We start from the raw sequence: 12,740 nt of genomic DNA on the forward strand, positions 1-12,740 counted from the left end.
CGGAAGCTTTTCCTTGAATGCTGGGGTTGTACTTAATAGACAACAAATATCTCCATTGAGCTCTACATACCTTAGGATTTAAATACTGTGACAAGAAAAGACGCTTAAAGTCATGGTACGAATGAATCTGATCTGAGACCTGTGACATCCAACAAGCAGCGGAATCTTTCATGGCTCTCATGGCTACCAACACTTGATATTCAGGATGAAGATTCAACAATTTGAAATTCTGCTCTAATTGTTGCAAGAAATCGAGTGGAGAAATTTCCAATACATTCCCTGTAAATTCAGGAAAGTGACTCAGGTCTGACAAACGTAAAGACTTTGAACAATTACTATTATTATTGTTATTATTAATACTGGACAATTGACAACCGTTAGATAAAAATGAGGGAACATCTGGTTCCAAGATGGAGGTTCTTGGATAAGCAGAGTCACCGCGACCAACACTGACTGACGAAATATAAGGCAGACCATTCCTAGCTTTGAAATTTTGAGAATTAGAGGGATTGAATAAATTGTTTCGTTCAGGATTAGGAAAGCCACTAACCTTCCGACCATCCAAACCTTTAACACAACCAGGCTGAGAATGTGTGCATTGAGTGTGCTGCATGACATGAGACGAAGAGGTGGAAACACAGCTAACATTATTAAAGAAATGCTGCACCTGGGACAGATTTACATTAGGGGGCGACAACAAGAAGTGGTGGCTACTGACATAGTTCCTATCAATGGAATAGAAACAACCACAGGAATCTCAGAATGACTCCTGTTTTCACAAGTGCTAGAATGAGAAAGCCCTAAGAATCTTTCAAAATCTGTGAAGTGCCTTTGCTCCACGTTAACAGCATCAGAATTGAACTGGTTACCTTGCTCTTCCACTTCTTCATCGTAATCTTGATCAAAGAGACTATCCACCTTCTCCTTTAAAGCTTCAAGTTCATCTCGTAACCCTAAACAAGAGTTGCTCACCTGATGAATTTCCTTGACTTGATTGGACAAAGTTTCCAACTGATGCTTACATGTACGATTATCTTTTAGGCTATTTTCCACTAAAGATCTAGAATTTAAGTCATCAATTTCAATAGTATTGTCTACTGATTTGGGAGATTGTACCAAGCATTACAATCTGTACCATTCTGTGGGATTGTATTACAATCCCACAGAACATTGGGCTTGCCCTTCTCGGCAAACTCTTCTACATTTAACCCAGCACACTGTCTACAGTACCAAGTACTACAAGAAGTACATTCTAATAAAGTGCCTGAATGGCCACACTGACGAACTTTCTTCTTCGATTTATTCATTCTGGCACTGACGTCTAACACATGCACTATTGCTAAAGAATTACACTGAAATGTTTAGTTTTTATAAAGTTAACCACTTGAAATTACTTTTAGTTCACTGACATAGAATGGGGGTCCCCAACCCATTTCGACACTATCCAACCAAGAGGGCTTTGCACTTGTGATGAAAGCTAATCTGAAGTGATTAGTCTTATTTTATTAACTGAAGACATTAGATAACACAGGGTATCCACATTGGAACTTAAGAAATACAAGAAACACACATGGAATATAACAAGATGCCCAATAAAATTCTATATAGGAAAAGCAAAAATGAAAATTACTAAAACACAAGAAAAATCAAAAGCTACCAGGTGAAATCCTGGATGGCAGTCGCCAAAAACGAAAGAACCCGCTGTAGCGCCCCAGAGCTCCCTGATCTCTGGGAAGCCACGGCTATGTTCAACGGTCAGCACCATAGTACTGAGTTAATAGTAGAAAGGGGGTCGCCACTTAAGTATAAAATGAACACAGGAACAAAAAAAATCAAGACAAAAGAAAACCAGACAAAATGATTGCACTGAAAAACGGAATTAAAAGAAACAGCAACTAACGAATCTGACCTGAGCGAGGGTACCACCTAAGTACTCTACGTGTATCCAGGGAGTAGCCTATTTCTTGTGTTGAAAGATCTTTAACTGCAGACAACCTGAAAACCTCAATAATAACTGAAAATATTTGTTGGGTTAGAAACAGTTAGCTATTGAAAACTGTTATACAGGGACATAAACTTTTATTAGGCCTATATTAATTAATATAAAACGTCTCAAAATATATGCGTGCGTATGCGCACCATTATACAGATCACTTGCATATAAAATCACTAAAGATATGAAGTTCGGCCAATGTGAACCTCCAACATTACCTTCTTTACGTGTCTGTAGGAATGCCATACAGGAAGCCTTGAATAAAAAACATGGAACCCCATTGACGAAAGATCCTGTTTTAGCACTCGCAAAGATGAAGTATATGCAGTCGTATGCAGGTGACATACACACACTTAGCTATGATAAATTTTGCGTTCATTATTGGACTAAAGAACAAGTATATGTTTACAAGAAATTTTGTTCAAATCAAAGTTTCCTCCAAGTGCAAGTGGATGCGACTGGAAGCTGATTCATGCCGTTAAAGCGTCCAAATTCAACATCATCTCACATATTTTTGTACGAAATCGTTATTAATTTTTATAGCAAAGTATTGAGTGTTGCCCAAATGCTGAGTGAGTGTCAGGACACGCCGTCTATAACTTTCTGGATTGGAAAGTGGCTAAAAGACGTAAAAAGTATACCTAAAGAGTGTGTAAGTGACTTCTCTTTCGCACTACTCGGTGCAGTTTGTCGAAGTTTCAACCAATGCAGCTTTTCTTGTTACCTAAGTAAATGCTCACTTCTTATTGAAGGTTCTATCAATGAAAAACCTAAGTATTTCATCAGAATTGATGTTGTACATCTAATCAAAACTATATGCCGCTGGAAATGTTTAGAGAAGCAATCAAAACTGATCAAACAATTCTTTGTTCGGTATGTTGCACTGATGATGGAAAGAACTTCGTTTCGATCTTTCAAGAAATTATTCCGAAATACAATTATATGGGCTGAATGCGAAACTACCAATTTTGTTGAATCGGGCTGGGAAACGGCAAAAAACGAATTAACTGCTTGCATTTTAGTTGGATCTTCTCAACAGTTTGACGTTGATTACGGTGATGATGCTTGTGATGAAACGTCAGGTTTGGAAGACATTGTTGAAGACATCGAAAGCAATATGCGTGATACCGGTATAAAGTGGCTTAAAGAAATATTGTCTGATGTGGCAATGCTGAAGAACATTGACGGGAAAGAACCGAATCCATATTATTGCCCAAGTTTCTCTCGACTCCAAATCAGACTAACAAAATATTTTTTGTTATGGTCTAGTGTATTGGTCCCTTTCTTTAAATCTCCTAATCACAGGGCTTTGTCTGCGTCCGTGGAATGTGACTTCGGTGTGCTAAAAGTAGCAGTCCTTCAACATGAGAGTAGACCAATGCGTTTAGACAAATTTGTTTCTCTTCATCTACAAGCATTGCGCGGGCAGGTGAATGCAGTCGCTAACTCTAAGTCTATTGATGAAAATAGAATTTCTGAAAGATCGGATTTGTCGGAGGATTTAAAAGAATTGATGGAATAAGAAATGTGGGGAGGCAAAACAAACAGATTCCTGACAGAAAAGAAAAGACGAGAGATCAGAATAATACATTAAATGAAGGAAAACATGGAATTAAAAGAAGAACAGAAAAGCAAATCAAGAAGTCTTTTTATTTTTGACCATTTCGAGACATCTGTTGCTGACAATCCACACACTGATCGTCCTCTCCGAATTCTAAGAAATGGAAATTTCATGAAACCTATTGTAATAGATGTCGTATATGTAGTGCAAAACACTTGTGCTTTCGATTCAATTGTTCATATTTTAGCTACTATTTATCAAGATTTTGAAACGTACAGGCGATGTATTAAGCACAGCGAAAATTATTTTGTGAAGCTTGTTATACATTTCGTGGAACATGGTCCCATTGAAGAAACATACAAGAGACGAACTGAGCTTCTTTTAAATGTAGTACCAAGTCACGAACTTCTAAGTGGAAACTATTCTTTGGACGCAAAGGATAGTATTGCACATACTGTTGAATTGTTTCTTAGAGACTTTCCAAGTGCCATGCAAACATTTTCATGCGCTGAAAAGAAATGCGAGAATAATAAGCAAATAGACTTGATGTTTTGGCCAGTTAATTACAACGATCTGCAAGTTAACGTGAAACAGGCAATTGAAAATCCCTGCAGACTCCTTTCCAGACCTTGCTCTACAAAATGCAGAATGCGCACAACAATAACTACTCGACCAGGTGTTCATCTTTTCGTCGAACTTCGCATTGGTGAGAAAACTAATCCGCTGGCATCATTTCCAATTGAAGTTACTTTGTGTGATGTAAAATACGTATTAGGTGAAGCAATAGTATACATAAGAAACAGGCATCACTTTGTGTAATTTTGCAGAAGCAAAAACAATATGTGGCTACTATATGACGATCTACTGTGTGCAGTGAAAATAGTGGATCCAAAGAATATTGATGGGTTATTACAAATGATAGTTTACGTTAAATTATAAAAGCCATTAATTTAGAACTTTTCTGTGATTTGATTGAAATACTATTCTAGGAAATGAACACTATCATTAATTAATAACACAAAATGACGTGCTCTTTGTTTTAGGAATGCGAGGTAGATTTGCTTTTAATAACAAGTTCTTAATATCTAAGTATTGATTTCGTTGACAGACAATGAGTGTCAGAAAATACCAAGCTCATGTTAGCTTTTCTGAAATTTGTAAAGCAAGAACACGTTCTATCATTGCATTTGAAGTTGATAAAAGTGTAGATATTGTTTTTTTATTTTCACCATTTAAGTTTTGTAAGAAAAACATATGCCTTACAGTTTTAGTAATAACGTAAATTAGAGGTAGTGTGAAATAATACGAATTTAGACGTAAGATAGTTTCTTTTTTCTGCTGTGGTATGGAGATAATAACTGATTATGTTTAAAATGTTATTAAACTTGGAAAATCTAGAATACAATTAAAGATGAAAGTTCACTTGTCTTAATGTACTTTGTACATAACAATTCATAAAAAGACATAAAGAAACAACAATTAAAAAATATATTAAAAATCCGTAACAAAATGAGAAAAATACTTTGCGGAGTGGGTTAATATATGGACGGGTTAAAGTTATAACGATGAAACTCTCATTTCCAATGTTTCCCATAAACAAAAGGTACTGATATAAATTCTGGTATAAAAATATAAAGTTACCATTTTGAGGTGTAACCTGGGTCCAAATTTAATGTAATGGGTTAAACTGAATTGGATTAAATATCTGTATATTACCTGTATATTGAATTGAATTTAGACGATATTTAATAAAGCCGTGATTTACTTCAAATTTTCTTTTAAAACATTGATACATGTAGATCTGTTTTATGTGTTTAAATCTTTATTTTTTTTTAAATTTCTCTTAAGGTAACTTCCACCAATATAACTATAAAAGTCCATATTAAAGTGTTAATCCCACCCACAAATTAAAGTCTTAACTTGCATAACCCTGCATGATCAAATGAAACCACTTTACCCAGTTAAGATATACGTATATAACGGTATACGGACAAAATCTCGCGGCCGAAACATCGCCGCCCAAAATCTCGCCGGCCAAAACCTCGCGGGACAAAATCTCGCCGGGCCAAAACCTCGCGTGTCCAAAACCTCGCCGACCAAAACCTCGCGGGACAAAATCTCGCCGGGCCAAAACCTCGCGTGGCCAAAACCTCGCCGCCCAAAACCTCGCGGGACAAAATCTCGCCGGGCCAAAACCTCGCGTGGCCAAAACCTCGCCGCCCAAAACCTCGCGTGGCCAAAACCTCGCGGGACAAAATCTCGCCGGGCCAAAACCTCGCCGCGAATGAAACTTTTCTTTAAAATTTACCCAATGTGTTTCGTAATATGCAATTCCACATTACAAATAATAATAATAATAATAATAATAATAATAATAATAATAATAATAATAATAATAATAAGAAGAAGAAGAAGAAGAAGAAGAAGATACAAAACATGGTGTGCGTGGGCTTTCTCGGGTTATTCCCGTTTCCTCCCACTTTCTTTATTCGATCATTCCCTTCATCCTGGTCATCTACGTCTCCTTTAACCTATAGGACATAATCAAGGGACGTCGTAAAAACTCATATATTGTTTCATATTTTCATAAATATTATTAGATTTTTGTTAAAATTTTAAGTTTTTGGATGTTCCAAAGTTCACGAAACTAACCTCGTTAGTTGTCATTACTTTCCTTATGCAGACTTTCTTTCCCTATAACCAGTTTAAAAACATCCTGTCGCCCTACCTTCACATTGAAATCCTCTAATACAGAAATATAATTTTCATATGGTATCGCGGGACTTGGTCAAATACCCGTGATACTTCTTCTGAAACAGCGTCTTTTATACCGTCATCCTTATCATCTGTTGGAACATTTACATTTTGGTCAGGCGAGATTTCGGGTATGGCGATATTTTGGGGCGCGAGGTTTTGGCCCGCGAGGTTTTGGGTGGCGAGGTTTTGGCCAGGCGAGGTTTTGGCCCCGCGAGATTTTGGCCCGCGACGTTTTGGGCGGCGAGGTTTTGGCCAGGCGGGGTTTTGGCCCGGCGAGATTTTGTCCCGCGAGGTTTTGGGCGGCGAGGTTTTGGTCAGGCGAGGTTTCGGCCTGGCGAGATTTTGGGCCGCGAGGTTTTGGGAGGCGAGGTTTTGGTCCGCGAGGTTGTCGCCGCGAGGTTCTGGCCGCGAGGTTTTGTACCCAAACCGTATATAACATTGATGCGAAGACGGCTACTCAGATAAAACTTAGCACTAATTGTTGGCGATCAAACGATCTGACTCAATTGGAATCCAATTTGCTTACATGGGGGGCTAACAGGTTAACCTATTGGCTCCCCTACATAATTACTTATATTACGTTAATACGCGAGGCCATCAAACTATTATTGGTGGCGATCAAACGACGATGAAACGGCAGACCCAATTCCGAGTAAATTTGGTTTTATGGGGGGCCTAAGAGATTAACCTGTTAGTCCCCATACATAATTCTTTACATTACGTAATACGCGTGGCGATCAAACAATAATTGGTGGCGACCAAACGCGAATAAACCACGATGAAACGATCTGACCCAATTCCGATCAAATTCGGTTTCATGGGAGCTGACAGGTTGACCTGTTAGCCCCCCTTATGTATTAACCTATATTACGTTAATACGCGTGGCGATCAAACGATAATTGTGGGGGATCTAACGCGATCAAACGATTTGACTCAATTGGAATCAAATTTGCTTACATGGGGGGTAACAGGTTAACCTGTTGGCCCCCCTACATAATTACTTATATTACGGTAATACGCGAGGCGTTCGAACAATAATTGGTTTCGATCAAACGCGATCAAACGACGATCAAAGGATCTGACCAAATTCCGAGCAAATTACCTTTAATGGGGGGCTAACAGGTTAACCTGTTGGATTCCCTACATAATTACATATGTTATGTTAATACGCGTGGCGATCAAACGATAATTGTTGGCGATTGCACGCGTCAAACGATTATCAAACGATCTTACTCAATTGGAATCAAATTTGCTTCCATGGGGGCTAACAGCTTAACCTGTTGCCCCCTACATAATTACCTATGTAACGTTAATACGCGTTGCGATCAAACGATCTGACCCAATTCAAAGCAAATTTGGTTTCACGGAGGGGCAAACAGGTTGACCTGTTAGTCCCCCTACATAATTCCTTATATTAGGTTAATACGCGTGGCGATCAAACGACGATCAAAGGATCTGACCGAATTCCGAGCAAATTTGGTTTCATGGGGGGCTAACAGTTTAACCTGTTGGATCGCCTACATAATTACTTATGTTACATAATACGCGTGGCGATCAAACGATAATTGTGGGCGATCTAACGCGATCAAACGATCTGTCCAAATTCCGAGCAAATTTGGTTTCGTGGGGGGCTCACAGGTTAACCTGTAGTAGTAAGGGCCTGACCTGAGGAAACTTTGGATTTTGACCCCGACCTTTGTGACGTCAAAGGTCAATGACTTTGGTCCGGGGCCAATGACCTAAGGGTACCCAGGACCACCCCCTCTAAAGTCTGGCAGGGGTACCTTGGCCCACCCCCTAAATTTTGGCAGGGTACCTAAGACCACCACCCTTAAATTTTGGAAATTTGCCAAATCTAAAAATTTGGCATGGTAGCCTAGGACCATAGTATGTACCTCTATCAGTATTGCGAGTCTATGTCGTTCCCTTTCATAGGTAAAAAATTGCCAAAAATTCAAATTTCGGGGGTTTTTGACCTAATTTATCCCCTGTGATGACGTGTTATTATCCTATATAATTATATGGGCGTATACAAGGGTCCATTCCCTTTCATAAGATATGAGTATATTTGTGCACCCCTTTAAAAATTTGGGAAGGGGTACCTTGGCCCACCCCTTAAATTTGGGAAATTGCCCAATTTAAACATTTGGCATTATATTACTGGAACCTAACACGTATTATGATAAATTTGGGTGGCCCACCTCGTTCCCTTCTAGTGGTACAAAATTGCCAAAATATAAAGGTAAGCAATACGTTGTACCACGTGCTTGGTCTTTTGGCCCAATTTATCCTCTTGGATGAGGTCCTATTACCTTATATGGTCATGTATAGGGGTCCATTCCCTTTCATAAGATATGGGTATATTTGTGCACCCCTTTAAATTTTTGGGAGGGGTAACTTGGCCCATCCCTTTAATTTTGGAAATTGCCCATTTTATATATTTGGTATTATAGTATAGGACCCTAATATAGATTACTACAAATTTCGGTGGTTCACCTAGTTCCCTTTCATGGGTACGAAATTGCCAAATTGCGAAATTGTACTTCAAGATTTCGATATATAAAGTTAATGTACTTCGGCATTCATGAATATTAAACTATGCAACATTAGGAATTATACCGTTGACCATTAGTCCAGTCATTAATTAGATATAAAATACGGGTTAATTCGCATGAATTACTGTAAATATTTTGCAAATATCTATCATTACTTCACTTTATTCTCCCCCAGAAAGTTTTTAGCGGGGGAAATTTCCATCCAAAATATTTAGCGTGCGGGAAATTCCCCCAGGATTTCGCCCCCTGGCAATGTTTCTAAGCATATTTTTGTGATTTTTGACTAACAAATCTCTCTCCAAGTATGCGATCAAATTTGTCATACAATTGAAAAGGTCAAGTTGCCTATATTTAAATAGTGAAATAACTTATAAACGCTACCAGCTCAAACCTCAGGATTTGCGTAACAAAAGGGGGGCGTGGTGCCTCAGTGATAGAGCCTTTACCTGGGATGCATGGGTCCTCGAGTACTCGTTTCGATCCCAGCTCGCGCCAAGTGAACTTTGTGGTGGACAATTATCGTGTGCGTGGGTTTTCTCGGGGTTCTCCCGTTTCCTCCGACTTTCTTCGTTCCACCATTTCATTCATTTCTCATCATCACCGTGTCCTTTAGCCTAGCAGGCATTAGCGTGGGACGTAAAAATTAAACATTTCATTTGCGTAACAAAACAACACAACACTTTGGCATATAAAAATATTCTCTATTTCTGAAGTGGAGGGACTGAAGACATGCTGCCTCCTATTTCCGAATAGGCAAACGAGGCAAACTTACTTGGACCTAAAGAAATTGGAACAATATTGTCTTCTTTTTTAAAAAAAAATATTGTAATGTTTTACGTTTTGTTTGCGATGGTACATTCATTATTACTGTAAAATAACAAGCCTAAATTTAATGTCAAAATATCTTCATAATCCACACTCAACATTTGCCAGAAAGCATTGCATGGCGTCATCTAATACACTATTGACCCAAAGTTCACTACAGCTGGCGAGGAGTTTAGTGAACGACTTATCACGGGATAGGTGTACTGAGGCAACGGTCGTATATTTTTTAGAGCAGTAAGATGCCACTGCAGACATGGAGCTCTCTACATTTGATAGGGGGATATCTTGAAGACTACGATCGCATAAAACTTGGAGTATGCGAAAGAAAATCTCGGCACAGGAAAAAATACTTATAGTTTTTAAATGGTGGGATTGGAGGTGGAATGGTGAATCCCCTGAAATGGATAGGTGGATAGTTCGGAAACAGTGAGAGCACAAAATTCGGGATTTTCCGCACAAAACGTCGGCAGCGAGAAAACTATATTTCTAATGTGGGGCTGGAGACACTGGTCTCCCTACATTTGATAGGGGGATAACTCCGAAAGGATGACAGCGAAAATCCCGGGCTTTGAGAAAATAAAATTAGGAAAAAAAACTTTTGCATAGAAATTTAATCTAAAGTGATGGTAGCTGGAGATATAGGTCCTCTTGTATTTAATAGGGGGTAGCTCGAAAACGGTGAGAGCACAAAGCTCTGATAGACAGAAAACTAGCACAGAAATAACTTTCAAATTCGAAATTGGAGTTCGGATACACAGGTTCCCTTATACTTGATAATTAATTATTTAACTGGTAAACGATAAGGCAAAACTCGGGATTTGTGGCACGACACTAGAAAAAAATATGCATTCAAAAAACACTTCCTACAGTATTTCTAAAGTGGGGAGCTGGAGATATGGGTTCCTATTTAATTACAGACGGATATTATGAAAACTGTAAGTAAATAAAACCCAGGGATCAAAACACAAAATTATGGCAATAAACTAAAATTTCTAAAGTGAGGGTTGCATGTCCCCAGCCACAAAAATTTAATTTCATGGAGACTCGAAAATTATGACACCCTTTCTGTTGGTCCAGTAGCTAGCACGCGCGCTTTTCGCGCATGGGGCCCCAGGTTTGATTCCTGGAGGGAGTCCCTTACAAATTTGAACGACTACTTTGTTCGGATTCCATTTTAAACTTTGAGTAAACGTATCATATAACCTCGCTCCTGAAAGGGTATCCTAAATTTAAATAGTTAGTAAATCGAAAACGGTGAGAGCACAAAATTCAGGGGTTTCGGCACTACACTACCACAAAACGTTGGCATAAGAAAAAATTCAGTGTACAATTGGAGGGAAGGGAGAGGATGGGGACATGAACAGAAGACCATAAAAAAACAGAATTGGAATGGCAGTCAGATTATTATAGAGGTAACCCCTGGGCCCAGAGCTTCGAAATTTCCTCCAAGACATTTCTCAGAGCGTGCTCAATCTTGGTTACAAAAGTTTTTGCAGTACTATATTCATGTATCGTTTATTCAATTCGCCCCCCCCCCCCGCTCCGGGAAAAAAACGGAAATGAACATTGCTTCCTTTCGTGCTCAATGTTAATTGCCAGCATTTTCGCAGCACTGCTTTTCACCCCTAGTGTAATGAAATTCCTCCACGCGAAAATATGCAATCAACATTAACAGTAGTTACGTCCTCGACTGTAGTGTACATTTACATTACAGTTTTAATTACGTATTTGGTCTAGGAATTAATTCGTGCGGTTGGTACGCACACATTGAAGCTGTAGTACAAACACAAAATACATAAATACCTTAAGAAAAATATTGTCCATCGCTAGCCACCACTTTCGCCCATCTGTCAGGCAATGTACGGATTCCGTGGCGAAAGAAGTCCTCATCCTTGGGAGCGATCCAGTCAGAGACCCATGTTTCGATATCTTCTGAAGAAGTAAACCGCTGTCCAATCAAATCGTTGTTCATGCAATCGAACAAGTAGTAGTCCGAAGGAGCAACGTCTGGTGAATACGGCGGGTAGGGTAAAACTTCCCATCCGACATTTTCTAAATAGGTTTTGACCGGTTTTGCGACATGTGGGCGAGCGTTATCATGTTGAACAATAAGTTTATCATGTCTGTTCTCCCATTCTGGTCGTGTTCTGGCCAGAGCTTGCTTCAAACGCATTAATTGTCGTCGATAACGTTCTCCATTCATAGTTTCACCCGGTTGCAGCAGCTCATAGCACACCACACCTTTCATATCCCACCATATGCACAGCATAACCTTTGCACAGTGAATATCTCGTTTTGGTTGTGATGGACCTGGTTCACCTGGTTTCACCCAGGCCTTTTTTCGTTTAGGGTTCTCGTAATGGATCCACTTCTCATCACCCGTAATAATTCGATGCAGAAACCCCTTTCTGCTCTGTCGTTGAAGCAGCAATTCGCAAATGGTTTTTCGTCTTTCAACGTCTCTGTCTTTCAATTCATGTGGAACCCAATGTGACATCTTTTGAATCATTCCCATGGCTTTCAAGCGTTTGGAGACTGTTGTTTGATCAACGCCTAATGCTGCTGCAAGTTGTTCCTGCGTTTGACACGAATCCTGCTCGAGCAATGCTGTCAATTCTTCGTCTTGAAATTTTTTGGCTGTCCAGCTCGCTCTTGGTCTGCCAAGCCGAAATCACCACTTCTAAACCGTGCAAACCACTTCTGACACGTTTGCTCAGCTAGAGCATGGTCACCATACACTTCCACCAAAATACGATGACTTTCAGTCACACTTTTCTGCATGTTAAAGTAATGCAGCAGGACACCCCGCAAAATCACTTTATCAGGCACAAATTGCGCCATGTTCACTTAACTACAAACTGGTGTTGTTGACGCTTTAATCCACTGCCCTATACTACGAACGATACGCGATGACAGGGGTTTGCAACACATGTGTGGATACACGGAACTGTGGGACGCTCCGTTCGTTGTGCCATCTCTTGTCCACCCGCACGAATTAATTCCTAGACCAAATATTTTTTCAACAGTTAACCAATTTAATATTATAATT

Source organism: Thermobia domestica, chromosome 7 (assembly GCF_964235325.1).
Source record: "Thermobia domestica chromosome 7, izTheDome1.hap1.1, whole genome shotgun sequence".
Taxonomy (NCBI): Eukaryota; Metazoa; Arthropoda; class Insecta; order Zygentoma; family Lepismatidae; genus Thermobia; species Thermobia domestica.